Below are 10,702 nucleotides of genomic sequence, written 5' to 3'. Positions count from 1 at the left end.
TGGGTGCAAATCTTTCTCTTTCAGGATCTTTAATTTATCATTCCACTGCCTTCTTGTCTCCAGGGTGCTAGTTGAGTAGTCTGAACTCAATCTTATTTGATTTCCCTTCTATGTAGTACATTGTTTTTCTCTTGCTGCTTGCAAGATCTTCTGTGTCTCTTCAACATTTGGCAGACTGATTAGTATGTTCCTTGGGGGAGGCCTATTTGAATTTATTCTGTTTGGAGTCCGTTGGGTTTCTTTTACTTGTATATTTGTCCTCTATGAGGGCTGGGAAATTTTCCTGCATTATATCCTCAACTACTCTTTCTAGCTCTTTACTCCTGTCTTCTCATACTGGGACACCAGTGATTCTTATATTTGTGCGCTGTGCTTTGTCTGCCATTTCCCTGAGTTCCCATTCAATTTTTTCCATCCTTTTTGCCATTTACTATTTTAAGTCTTTGAGGTCAATTATCCTGTCTTCTATATCACTTATTTTTTCTTCTGTCTCTTCAAATCTGGTGTTGTGTACCTCTAGTATGTCTTTTATTTGGTCAACAGAGTTTTTAATCTCTGTGATTTCTGCTATTTTTCTATTTATTATTTCAAATTCCTCTTTGTGTTCTTCTACTGTCTTCTTGATCTCCTTTATGTCATTTGCTATCCCATTTATTTTATTAAGTAGAGTTGTATGAACATCTTTGATTAGTTGTTCCGATGTCTGTGTCCCCTCAGGTGTTTTAATTTGGTGATTAAGCAGGGCTATATCTATCTGCATTGTGAAATGCTTAGTGCTCTTCTGCTGTCTTCATCACATGTAGACATCTTGATTGATCTACTTTGGGAGTTGATTTCTTTCAGTAGTCTAAGGTCTTGTGTTTTGCGGGATGGTTGTACAGCAGAGAGCAGGACACAGGGTGGGGCACTCAGTATGGTAATTTGTTTCAAGGCAGATATGGGCACAGGTTGGAGATGTTATTCTGGTGCTTGTGAATGTGGGCGCCCAGCAGCCAGGGAGGATATAGCTGTACGGGTGCACTGGTCTGGGGGATGTAACCCTGGTGTGCACTGGTCTAAGGCACGGGGCCCTTTTTGCACATGTGTAGAGCTGTGACAGCAGGTCAGCATTACGCGTTTGTGAATTTGGGACAGATGTGACCCAGCTGTGCAGGTCGGCACTTTCTCAGAGCTGGGAAGTGTGGCTGAGGGCTGTGCACATGTGCAGTTCTAGGACTGCTGTAAGGGCAGTTCCCAAAGCTGAATGATGTAATTGGGGGCCCATGTGCATGGTGGGCCTGGGAGTGATGTAAATGGATATGCTGAGCTCAGGGGTGGGTGGGGTGAGGCTGTGTGTAGTATGGGCAGGTGGGATGGGGGTAGCCTAGGTATGGAGGTTAGTGCCCGCAACCTTTCTGCACTGGCAACAGCCTGTAGGAAACAGGGAGGGGGAGGTAGTGCCCACGAGGGGTGCAGGAGAGGTGGGTTGGGCTACACTTAGGGTGGAGTTGGGGGGCAGGTATGTGTACTGGGGGCTGATGGAGTGGGGGCACCTGGAGCATGGGGAATGGGAGGGGGTTCAGGTGCATGGGATGTGGGGTAAGTCATCAGTCACCAGGCTGTGCTGGTGAGGGTAACATTCCCAAGGAACGCGCCTGGCTTACTTCCTAGTCCCGTGTACCCATCCGTGCACTCCAGTGGGCTCCATGCCTCTGTGCCAGGCTCCAGCTTTCTGCCTCTCAGTTCCTCAGCCTCTGCAATCAGAGCTGCTGCATGGGGTGCTGAAGGCTCTCCCAGGTCAGCTGCACTCCTGAATTGCTGCCTCGGTCGCCCTTCTGTTCTTTCTCTAACTTTCCTGTGGAGCAGGGCTAAATTGAGCTTCTCTAGTCAGCCATTTTCCCGGCCAAAGTTTGTAATTTTGATGAGGTACATTTTATCTTTTTTTTTTTTTTTTAACTTTTTGGATTATGATTTTCGTGTCAAGTCTGAAAACTCTTTGCCTAACTCCTAGAACCAAAAGATTTTACCTTATAAAATGTTATCTTATAAAAACTAAAAAGTCTATAGTTTTACATTTAGTCTGTGATATATTTTGAGACCACTTCTATATAAGGTATAAGGTGTAGGCTGTATTTCTTTTTCTTTTTCTATGGATGTCCACTTGCTCCAGTAACATTTGTTGAAAAGGACAAAAAGAGAAAGGACTACCTGGGCTTTTGCAGTAAAGGTTTGCTAACCTATAGTTCTAGGCTATTATGAACCATTTTAAATTCCACTTAAATTATGGAACAGAAGCCAATCTAATTTACTGCACATCAATTTAAGCATATATATTCAATAAATCTTTTAAAAATATACAGTGAAGTTTTATATAAAAAACAACCTGCTGTTCCTTTCTCAGTAATAAATGAGCAAAAACAGTATAATCGATAGAATATTGTCTGTCTTATCTGGCCTATGTTTCTCTTCATGTATTCAAGTTCAAATTGACCTCTGATCCTTTATTACCAAATTTGTAGCTGGGTGTATGAATTTCTGGAAAGTAAAGTCTACCTATTTCATTTATTCCTACCCAGGATAGCTTCAGTTTCTTCTGAGCATTCTTACATTTTGCATTCTGATCCCCTTAATGCATTGCAATTAGAGAAGAACATTTAAAACTACTTGGCATATTGGATAGCCCTTAGAGAAAAAAGTGAATTCCATTTTTTAAATAAACAGTATTAATTATCAACTCCTTCCCATCTCAGCCTTAAAATTCTGAAATATCCTCCTGTTCATCAATTTAAGGACCAATGTTATAAACGCCATAGTCTTATTAGCAAGTATTTTATAATCCAAGGAAAGTGATTTTTCATAAAAGTAAGTTGTCCAGATACTCAATGATTTAAGTACTACAACTTTCTTTAATTTTAAGGCCTTCTTATGAAAGGAAATCTTTCATAAAGCAATCTGACCCTTTTCTTGTCTTCTACAGAAAATACTGCCCTTATTGTAGCCGTTCATTGAGAACCAGGAATCATTATTACGCACAGCAGTTACTGCACCAGATGCTAAGATAGTGATCGCTTCAATAGCAACTCAAGTGTGCACAGGATGTTCACCTCTCCATGAAGTATCCACAGAATGCTGGCATTGTGTGATTTTGATTTTGCAAGCAATTTCAATAGTTTTCCCATTTTTGCATCTCTACTTCCATTGACACCTTATTGTTTTCTTTGTCCTGGTACTTTAGTATGGTGCTTCTACTTTGCTGTATATTAAACTTTTTCTTATTTTTATATAGTAATATATACATATTACATATTATAGTAATGTATTTTTATTACTATATGATAATACATCTATTACTATAATATATGTACAGTAATATATACATATATATGTGTATATATACAACTCAAAATTTGCCCTTTTAGTCATGCTAAAATCTACATTCAGTGGCATAATTATATTCTCAATGTTGTGCCACCGTCACCTTCATCCATTACCAAAACGTGTTTAACAAGTAGAGGGCTTGTTTAAGGGGTTTCTAAGTTAAGAGAAAAGTATCCACTTTCCCTTCTAGCATTCCTCTTCCCGTTCTCTCCCATCAATTCATTTCACCTTCTTCTTGGGACCTGCTCCTGGCATTAAATGTTGAGGCATGTGCAACTCAAGGGTGAGAATCAATGCAAGGGGTGGTACACAAGTCCCTTTATAATGCAAAGAAGCTCATGCTACTTCCTTTTTTTTTGTATACTGTATGGTGGGGGTCACATTTCATTCTTTTTTTATGCTGGTATCCCCTTATTGCAGCACCATTTGTAGAATTTTTGTTTGTTTTTATTTCTCACTTTTGTTTGCGTATTTGTTTGTTTTTTGGGAAGTGTATAGGCCAGGAATTGAACCCGGGTCTCCCACATGGCAGGCAAGAATTCTACCATTGAACTACCCTCGCACCCCATGTTACTTCCTTTTATTGAGATAGGCGATATTAAAAAGTATGCAAAAATATGGTTATCAAATCTAATTTAATTAAATATTTACAGCTAACAAATTAACTTTTTTGTTAAACATAATGCATGATGGCTATGCAATTTACATGACAATTGCATAATTCTTAACAATGATTGCTAATGCATTACAGCAGTATGGTCAGGTAATAGAGCACAGATTTAAAGATATATGTTGACAATATTAGGCTTCACTTCTGTCAAATGTATCAGTTTTGCAATTGTATCTTCAATGTATGGAGATAATGTCAAATTGTAAATTTGACACTCTTTGTGAATATGAGGTCCAGGCAGGGTGGCTTCCCCTTGATGTGTTAGGTGGGACTGGCTGTAGTCAGCAAATCTTCTCCAATGCTAAGGGCCAAGATAGAGTGGAAAGTCCAAAAGTAAATAAACACCAACTACACAAAAAGCTCAGGAACAATCTAACCCAACCCTAGGTAGAGCATATAGTTCCGTAATTTCCAAGAAAATAGCCATAGGTCTTTTGAACGGGAAGAGTGAAGCAAAACAGCAAGATGATACCTATGTCGGTGGGAGTATTGGGTTTCTCAGGTAGAATCCTTCTTTGCCACCAGGTATGGTTCTAGGAGAAAATACACAATCCCTGAATGGTTTGTTTAGAGCTTCTGGGGTTGGTATTTAATTAAAGTGGCACTTTCGGGATAAAGCCTGACAGATACCTCTGTATCAGTTTACTTAGTAAGTACAAATTCAAATGAGAAACTGTGACCAATTCATAATGGACTGTAACAGTGATATTTGGAAGATGAGCTTTAGACTTCAACAGACCTGGGTTAATATATTAGTTATAAAGTAACACCCTGCCGGGGATTAACTCAGCTGGGCGGCGGACTGGTACACTGGGTGGTTTTGGGGGCGAGCTCGCAGGGAATTAACCTGGGTAAGCTGGAGCCGGCGCTTTCCCCAGCCGGCGGTCGCGAGAAAAGCCTTCACTGAGGCCAGATTCAGGTTAAAGCTTTATTGATACACTCCGGGATGGGCCACCCAGGAACCCCAGGAGTGAGACGTCTGGGGTCCGAAGACCCCGGGGCTCGGACGACCCAGAGCGGGGTAAGCGTGGGGCTTAAGTACTCTCGGGGAGGGGTGGAGTCTTGGGCGCACACGTCAAGAGGAGGCAGCCACTCACACACGCTTAGCGGCAGTTGCTAGGCAGAAGGGTATGTTTCGGGGATAGGGAAGTATAGAGAATAACAGGAAGGCCTGTTGTTTTGTGGTGGGCTATGGAAATGGGCGGTCTACGACAAGAGGGGGAAAGGGGGAACAGAGAGCTAGGTTACAGATACGGAGGGCAGAGAGTGAATGTAGAGAGGGAGAGAAACATTAAAAAATTTTAAGCATGGCTAGGCTCCAGTCCCTGAGAAATATGCCACAACACCCAACTTATTTGATATTTTTGAGCAAACAGATCTATTTCCCCATCTGTAAAATGGGGATATTAATAATGCAGCCTACTTCATGGGGTTTTTGTTCAAATTTAATGTGACTCCTAATGCAAGACACTTTATACTGTGCATAGCACAAAATATACTTCCAAGGTGCATATGATTTATGATCATTATTATTGATATCTCATTTCAATTGTGAAGTTTGAGTGACATGGTTCTTTGCTAAGCTATAGATAGGTATTACAATGGCTAGGTAACACTGGGTAGAAATTTGCTATTTATTGATTGATGGGTAGATTAATTTAACCAATAACTATTTACAATTCATTATGTTCAAGAACTCTCCTTATGTAAAATACAAAGGTAAGTTCCTTAAAAATAGTATCCATTTGTCTTTTTAAAATTTGCTTCTCTTTATTTTATATTTATTTTCATGTACACCTCCACCATTGCATTTCTTTTGCATTGTGAAAAGCTCAACATTTAAAAATAGCTCAATTTTCCTAAAATATGATGAAGGCCTTATAGAGTACTATTGAGAGTAATATGCCATCTCCCCATTTTGCAATACTTCAATTATGGTAATATAATCTTGATAGAGTTGCCAAAATCAGAGTGTGCTCACCCACATTGTAGGCAAAGAGCCAAACCAGGCTTTGTGTTAAAGGCAGGTTTCTGCCTACGAGGCAGCTCTGTTAACGTCTTAAATGACTCTCACTTTGCTTGACAGCGCCATGCAGCTTGGAATTTGAGTCTTAACAGAGGAGGTGGAAATTAATGGGAAATGTCTCACCCTGAAGAACCACAAGGAATCCTCTCATGATATTTAAGGCTGCCTTCTGCTCCTTCCACTAACATGACAGAACCACATGGCAGACAATTTCCAAAATGTGGTACTGCAGAAAAGCAGCATGCTGGGGTTTCTCCAGGGATTTGTGCAACACGCATTTTTCATGGGAATTACTTTTCCCAGAGAAAGAACACAAGTGGGAACAAGATCCCGAAGTATCTGGAGTCCAAATTTATCTTCTGAGTAAAAAATATCAAGATACAAAATAAACCCTTCATCACTGGTAATGATAATATTTTAATGACACCTTAATGGTGGTCAGTGTTTTAAGGAGTCAACCAACAATTCTGAAAAAATTGTCATGGGGAGATAATGTTTTGAAAGAGACCCTGGAAAAGAGAAGCTAAATGGAAAATGAGGATTAAACAGAAAGCTAAAGACATGACAGATTATAAAAACAAGGAGCTTATTCTTAAATTGGTACAAATAATGATTGATACACAAAAAGTGAATCAACAAGATTACTCAATCCTGGCACTATGAATGTTTTTGGCCAGATGATTCTTTGTTGTGGGGAGCTGTCCTGTGCATTGCAGGATATTTACCAATATCCCATTAGACACTGTTATCTGTTATCCCACGGCTCTACACATTAGGTGCCAGCGGCAACCATAGTGACAACCAAAATGTCTCCAGATATTACCACATTTACCTGGAGCAGGGAGAGGCAGAATTGCCCATGGTTGAGAACACCGAGATAAGATAAGGGCATCTGCAAAATGTTAAATCAAGGCCCACTTCCAAAGCAAACAATATAGTGATAACATGGAATTTACCTAGGTACAAGGTCCGTTTCTACCTCTATAATAGCTCAGAATCCTCAGTTCAGTTACCAAAAATTTCTGATAAGAGAATCCTCATCTGTTTAGTAGGGTTATGTTATATCCCTCATATATGATTTTGATAAATCAAAGGCTTTCCATAGAGTTTGGCATATAAAGTTCTCTCTCTCTCTCTCTTTCTCTACCTCTTTGTGTGTACCCAAGAGAATATATGTACATATGTGTATGTGTGTGTGTGTGTATATATATATATATATATATATATATATATAGCAGTCAATTTCTTTGTTTTGAAGTTCTATATTTAAGAATGCTGTCTTTAATTGGCTTGAAATCTGTCTCCCTCTAACATTCACCTATTGATCCTTGTTCTGACCTCTCAAGCTGCTTAGAATTACTACTAATACCTCAATGAGATAGTTGATAAAATTCTAAAAGATACCTCTTCTGTACTTAAATTTTGCTTTCATGACATGTATATCATAATCTTCAACTGCCAAAAATTTATATTTGTTTAGTTTTATATAAGCGCAATGTTAGATTTCCATTCTCTGAGGGCTGCCCAGTGCTTCTCTTTTCCGGATGGTATGGAGATGACTCATGTTAGCATTAATAATGATAATAGTTGTGGAAAAGGTCAAAATTGACAACTCCCTTTATTTGAGTAACTGAGAAGGGCACTTTTCATGTTTTGACTTCTCTTGTCCTCACTGAGACTTTATGAGGTAGGGGTTCATTATGGGTACGTGTTTTAAAGTGCTGAAATTCTTCCAAAAGCTACATGACATGGTCAAGCCTGGGCCTGTCTGGCTCTGAAGCTAGGCCTGCTCCCACTCATGTATCTTTATCCTCTCTGCTCAGCCTCCCTAAAAAGGGGGCTGTAGCAAAGCCAAAACCAGAAAGTAATCATATCTAGATCTCAAATAAGGACCTTCTTGGTGGTATTTGGAGGAACTGGATAAAAACTGGGGAGATAAATCCCAAACCTGGATACTTCCCAGCTCTGCCAAATAGTCCGGATTTTAATCTCACATGTAGACATCAAGTTGACTTTGCCTTTTCCTTGCTTCTTCTCTGGGCATGGTAGTATTTCTTCTTAGTTTCTGAGTAAAAGTAGATTATAAATTAGAGGTAAAAGGAATTTCTGTTAAGAGGATAAAGGGAAAGTTTTTTGTTAGCTGGTTGCTTGGGTTTGTTCATGATTAACTGGAACTAAAGATGAAGAAAGTATTCTAGAGAGCACTCAGAAACAATACCCCTGACACACACACACACACACACACACACACACAGACACACACACACAGACACACGCAAGTAGAAAGAATCATTCCTTTTTTTCTGATCTCCAAAGCAGTGTTCCTTAAACTCTGTTGAAAAATCCCTTATAATATTAATATATGTATGAATACATTTTTTTAATTTTCCAGTAGGTTGAAGACATACTTTTTTCAGTGTATGTGTATATTTCAGTCCATTCCTTTGTTTTGAAGCTCTTGTATTTAGCAATGCTATCGTTAAGTGACTAGAAATCTGTCTCCCTATAACATTCACCTAATTTAAAATATAGAGGTACTTGTTCTATAAGGAACATTGAGCTAACTTCCCCGCATGCTGCCTGCTTCCTTTGCACAGAGTCTGCACCTGATAAAATTTGTTGAATGATTATGAATATATATTTAAATAATTAAATATCAAAACAATAAACAAATACAAACAACAATAGCAAAACACATATGTGAATCAGAGCTTATATTTTAGATGGAAAAAACACAGATAATTTTAAATCTAAAATCTAGGATGTGTGTTGGTATTGTATTTCTTTGCACCTAATATAATAATTTCCTCAAACCATAAAAATATCCACACCAATTAATTTGTCACAACTAAGTAGTTATTCATTTACTCATTTGTTTGCTCATTCATTCAGCAAATATTTATTGACGTATTTTTGGGGGCAGGAATGAACTAAAGCAACTTGCACACATTTGAAAGCAACTTTTTAAATGGAAACATCTTTTTATATGGTTCACTTCTGGGGATCTTTTCAATTTTAATTTCAAAGCCATTTAAAAATAACTGAAACATTTTTGAAAATTATTTGTTTTATGAAAGAAATGGCTTGATTTTAAATATGCTGCTACTTTACGAGTCCTATGAAGGAGGCCTGTGGTAAACAAAAATGGGCCTAGTTAGGGTTAGAGACCAAGTCTTTATTCCTTCCTTCACTTCCTTTTTTTGTTGTTGTCTTCTCCCTTTTCCTTTCTGTTGTATTTTCATTTGTTTTCCTCGTTCCTAGCCTTAATTCTTCTTTTTACTAGTTGCATTCTTCTATAATATTACCGCCCCCTCCCCCCACCCCCCATTTATCCTTTCTCCTCTTTGCCTTTCCCTTTCTTGTTTAGGTATGATATATTTAAATTATAAAAACATATCAAGAGAAATACAGAATGCCACCTATGAACCCATCCTGGTTTAAAAAATATTGATCGTTTGCTATGATTTTTTTCCTGACTTTTTTAGGAAATAAAATATTTTACGTACAGGGAAAAATAATTTAATTCTTTTCATAGCCCTCCTGGTATCCTCTATGCTGAGATTTAAATGTTTCATTCTTTTCTAGGGGCTAGCTTTCACATTACAGGGGTCAGTCAAAACCAACACGTGTATCATTTAATATATTTCGAAGTTCAGAATTGTTATCTTAGTAATATACGTCATTTAAAAAATGTCCTTTGTTATTAAATATTATGTTTGAGAATCAAGTTGACATATATAAACTGGGTTCCTTTATGATTCTTGATATATAGCATTCCATTGTATAGATAAGTCACTGTTTGGTTATTTTGTTAGCCATTGTCATTAGAAGGATTTTAATATTTTCTCAGACTTTTGCCATTATAGATTCTGCTGCTGCAACATCTGTGTGCATATATCCATACATACTTTGGGAAGAGGTTTTCTAGCATAGAGTCCAAAGGGTAAAACTAGATTTTTTTTTTCTTTTTTTGCATGGGCAGGCAATGAGAATCTAACCCAGGTCTCCAGCATGGCAGGTGGGAATTCTGCCACTGAGCCACTGTTTCACCTCCCTGAAACTAGATTCTATACACAGAATAGCCAAGGAATTTTTGAAAATGTATGCAACTTGTCTGCTTCACTATTTTATCTCTTATCCAATCCTTGATGTTGTGAGTTTTCTTAAACTTTTGTCAACGGAGGAGAAATGTTAACTTATTTTAATTTGCATTTCAATTACTAATGTGGCTAATATTCTTTGTATATTTACAAAGGGAATTCTTCATCTGGATTTGCCATTATTTGCTCATTTTTTAATTGAATGTATTCTATTAAATTTAAAATTTTTAAAAAATTAAAGTTTTAAATTAATTGAAAATAATTTGTAGGTGTTCTTAAACTATGACAGAAATAAATCATTTGTCTGTGGTATGGGGTAAAATATCTTCTCCTAGGCTGCTAATTGTTTTCCTTGGTAAATGTTATTCTTTGTTTAACAAAGAATTTAATTTATGCAATATAATGTTTCTTATTATTTTTGTGCTTTCTCTGCCTGCTCTAGAAATTCTGCCCCTATAGTGGTGTCATAGGCTTATTTTCCTTTATTTCATTCTGAGTTTAATGATGATTTTTAAAAACATTTTCATGTACATCCATCTGAACTTAATA

This window comes from Tamandua tetradactyla, chromosome 9, assembly GCF_023851605.1.
Source record: "Tamandua tetradactyla isolate mTamTet1 chromosome 9, mTamTet1.pri, whole genome shotgun sequence".
NCBI classification, from domain to species: domain Eukaryota; kingdom Metazoa; phylum Chordata; class Mammalia; order Pilosa; family Myrmecophagidae; genus Tamandua; species Tamandua tetradactyla.
The sequence above is the reverse complement of the archived record's forward strand: the minus strand, read 5'-3'. Positions refer to the sequence as shown.